The sequence below is a fragment of the Nomascus leucogenys genome, unplaced genomic scaffold (assembly GCF_006542625.1).
Source record: "Nomascus leucogenys isolate Asia unplaced genomic scaffold, Asia_NLE_v1 001931F_19710_qpd_obj, whole genome shotgun sequence".
NCBI lineage: Eukaryota > Metazoa > Chordata > Mammalia > Primates > Hylobatidae > Nomascus > Nomascus leucogenys.
Genome location: NW_022097561.1, coordinates 11,706 through 16,082, shown reverse-complemented (window position 1 = coordinate 16,082; position 4,377 = coordinate 11,706). Strand labels below are relative to the sequence as shown.

The 4,377-nt window shown below is 42.4% G+C and overlaps 1 pseudogene across 1 annotated transcript; it reads right to left on the bottom strand.

The window, feature by feature from the left end:
* Nucleotides 1–597: 597 nt before the first annotated feature.
* On the bottom strand, nt 598–1,762 carry LOC115834290 (annotated as a pseudogene). Its single transcript, XR_004029249.1, has one exon. The product of XR_004029249.1 is annotated as a probable G-protein coupled receptor 139 pseudogene (transcript).
* Nucleotides 1,763–4,377: the final 2,615 nt, after the last annotated feature.

Genomic DNA, 4,377 nt, shown 5'->3' with positions numbered 1-4,377 from the left:
GAAGCTCTGGCCAGAGTTTGGATGGGATCCAATACTCTTCTATTCCCACAGTGTCATTCTGAAGCTAGGAGTGCCAGAGCCAATTCAACCACAACCCTCTCTAGGACAAAGGGCACCTTGAAAAATATCCTGAAATAGTCATTATTGTTAGCTCCTGGGAACAGCAGAGGGAAGTGATGAATGACCTCAGCTCTTGGAAGAAGAGTGCAGGCTCAGCTACGTGCTTGGTAAGTCACATAAATGAAGGGTTCCCAGTGACTGTGGATGGTACCAGGGCGAAATCACAGACTACTTCTCTACTTTGTGTCCTAACTGGTCACAGGATGATGACACAAGCTCCAATGGCATCTTCAAACTGGTAGGAACTTTTGCTGTCATTGCGACTCTGTGGAAATAAATGCATTAAGTAAAAACAAGCTTCATGCTCTCCTTTCTTCTCTTCCATCTCTTCTCATCTACCAGTCTGAGAATTGCCCAGTCTGCGGGAGACAGGAAATCGGATTAGCACTCTTAAGGAGAGCCGCTCAGCCACAGGATGGGACACCTTCCCATCTGGAAATGGATTAGACAGAGGCAATAGTTGCCACACCTATGGAATCACGGGGATACTTTTATAGGTTTTCCATTTTTGTCATACTGGTACACCAGCATCTTGATGCAGTGTGAGTTTGCCGGCGAGATCCAGGGGCTACTTGTTATGGAAAAGTTATGATTGGTGTAGAACTGTACAGGTTGCTTCTGGCACTTGAAGAAAGCCTTGAGCGTGGCGGCTGCCATGGTGCGGAACCGCTTGCTGATGAAGCAGTAGAGGAAGAAGTTGATGGCTGTGTTCAGAAGGGCTAGCATGTTGGCAATGTCGGACATGATGTGCACCAGCCAGCGGTTCTGGATGGGCGCCCCATAGAGGTGGTAAAGAATCATGATGATGCGGGGGGCCCAAAGTGTGGCAAAGATGGAGGTGATGGTGAACAAGATGGCGGTGGTCTTCCCCGTGGAGTAGCCACGGAGACGAAAATTGCTCTTCCTCCTGAGCTTGTACACAATGATTGAGTTCAAGATGAAAAAGATGGAGCAGGGCACCAGGTAGACGGTGAAGCAGTGGATCCAGATGAGGACGTGATGCACAGAGGTGCTGATGTAGTCTTCAGTCCAGATGTTGGGCCACCAGTAATAGGGGATGCTGGTAAGGAAGCAGGTGATGTAAACACTTACAATGACTTTCCGGGTGCGGGCTGGGTATGAGACTGTGTGGTACTTGAGCGGGTGGCAGACAGCGATATATCTGTCAATGGTTAATGGAACAGTAATCCATATGGAGGTGTGGATGGATGAGAATTCCAGCACTTCTATGATCTTGTCGGGGACCTGAGGCATCTGCATGTTCAAGATGAAATCTTCCAACAGGAAGTCCACAAACACTATGAAAAAGAGGACCAAGATGTCGGCAGCAGCAAGTGCCAAGAGATAGTTGTAGGAGGACTTCTGCCTTCTTGCCACCAGCTGGGAGAGGATGATCACTGTCAAGATATTTGCTGTGGAGAGAAGAAAAACTGGTTTAGCTCTGAAGCAAAAATGACTTCGTTGGCTCCTATGGGGGCCCTAGGCATATGTTTATTTTGCACTCCCATGGAAGTGAAAATGATTGAATCAATGCTTTTGAGGGATAACCTCAGCATTACAAGTAGCACCTCATACAATCAGTGGATACTATTTTAAAGTTATGCTTATATTCTAACACAACCATGAGAGGCGGTGCCTCCATTCTCCTCATCTTAGAAATGAAACTGGGGCTCTGAGAGCCTCACACAGCCATGAGAGGTGGTGGTCCCTGGCCGCCATTCTCCTTACACAACAATGAGAGGTGGTGCCACCATTCTCCTCACACAACTGTGAGAGGTGGTGCTGCCATTATCCTCATCTTAGGAATGAAGCTGGGGCTCTGAGAGCCTCACACAACCATGGGAGGTGGTGTTGCCATTCTTCTCACACAACCATGAGAGGTGGCGCTGCCATTCTCACACAACCATGAGAGGTGATGCCGCCATTCTCTTCACATAACCGTGAGAGGTGGAGCCGCCATACTCTTCACACAACCATGAGAGGTGGTGCCGCCATTCTCCTCACACAACTGTGAGAGGTGGTGCTGCCATTATCCTCATCTTAGGAATGAAACTGGAGCTCTGAGAGCCTCACACAACCATGAGAGGTGGTGTTGCCATTCTCCTCATCTTAGAAATGAAACTGGGGCTCTGAGAGCTTAAGCAACTTGCTTAGATCTACACAGTTAATAATTCATGGTGATAGGATCCCCTGATCCCAAATCTCATGCTTTTTCTTTTCTTCAATTGCATGAAGAATATGGGGCTGAGGTGGCATTTCCTGCTATATGTGTTCAGGAAAGAGACGGGACTCTATAACCTCTTAAGAACCTCTTCAGAGCTTGGATTTTAGGATCTTTCCTTTTTAAGTAGATTTAAAATTGGAGGTGCAGAGAAGATCATGACCTTCAGGTTAATTTAAAAATAAATTACACTTGTTTTTGGAATAGGTAATCTACGTACACGGTACATAATCAAAAATAATAGCAAGGAAAAGTACATTTTCCTTCTACTCTTGTTCTCCAATCATCACAATTCCCCTCCCTCAGGGAAATTACAGTTAATAAATAATCTATGCTTATATATGTCCATATAGTGTGCCTGTATTAGGTTGGTGCAAAAGCAACTGGCAAAAACTGCAATTACTTTTGCACCAACCTAATATATAGTTTTTGCATAAACAGCAGCAATGTTTTATTTTTTGTGGGGTCAGATTTGTCTTGAAAATACATCTATATAATTTCTGATCAGTTTTTTTTTTAAAGTCCCCCTGAATTAAGCATATTTAGAAAGTCATTAGGGACTCACTCTGAAATGATATTCCAATGGATAATATCTAGAAGTAATTCTACACATTTATTTTCATTCATTCTCACAGTCAACCCTGAAATTTGAACACTGATAACGCTATTTTGCAAGCTAAGTTCTCAGGAAGCTTACATTCCTTGTCTGAGGTCCAGTGGCAGAGCTAGAATCCAGATCTCTCACTCAGTCTCTCTCTGTCTCTCTTCCTTTCTTGGTAGCCATTTAAAATGTTATACAATAGTTCATATGGAAAAATTCTTATAATAAACACATCTGCAAAACCTGGTGTACTCATCACTCAGATTTAATACATTTTAACATTTTTCCATATTTACTTCAGCTCTCTTTAAAGAAAGAAATGACACTATAGATGCAGTTGAAGTCTCCTCTGAAGAAGCTCTGTTCTCATTCTTTTCCATCTTCTTTCTCTAGAGGCAACCACCATGCTGCAGGCTGTGCGCAGTGTCCAGTGCCATGTCTGCATATTCTTTCTTTCTTTCTTTTTTAGAGACAGGGTCTTGCTATGTTGCCCAGGCTGGAGTGCAGTGGCTATTCACAGGTGCAGTCATGGTGCTTTACAGCTTTGAAATCCAGGGCTCAAGTGACCCTTGCACCTTAGCCTCCTAAGTAGTTGGGACTACAGGTGCACATCACTCTGCCCAGCCTTTTGCTTTCTTTTATACTGAAACTGCCATTCTATACACTGCTTTTGTCATTCAACATTGTATTTTTGAGGCCCATTTTTGTTGCTACATGAAGATCTAGTTCACTCATTTGAATTACTACATAGCATTTTGCTGTAGGAACTTACTGATTTATTTATTTATAATTTATTATATTAAATACGTTCATTCATTTAAATTGGTTCCAGGATTTTGCTGTTATAAACCAAAGTTAATATCTTGACATGACTCTCCATGAGAAGTACTTATATATGAAAATTTCTCTGGGGTAATGTATACACGGAAGTATATTTATTATGTTTTAGAGTATGTGCATCCTCATCTTTAACAGACACTGCTGAATTGCTTTGTAAAATTTTACTAATTTAGATTCTCAATAGCAGAGTATGAGAATTCTAGTTGCTCCATATCCTCTCAGTATTACCAGTTTTTTTTTAAGTCTATGCTGTTCTTGTTCTTGTCCTAAGCACTTTGAAATAACATTTTGAAGTGGTGGAGAGTTAAGGTACTGATTATATTAATTAGCCAGGATTCAATCCCAGGACCAATATCCATGCTCAAAACCAGTCTGCAATATTGATACTTATTCCCAGTGGGGTGGGGGTACCATGAAGATATGCTATACTGCACACAATGTAGAGAAAAATGGTGAGTATGTCCTACTTAAGTCACTACTTAAGAAAAGAGACCCACTAAAGGTCTTTATATTTGTAAACTTGATATTTCAAAACTGCATTAATGCATTCATGCATTATGTACCTATTCTGAGCTGTGCCCTTGAAGGGCATGGT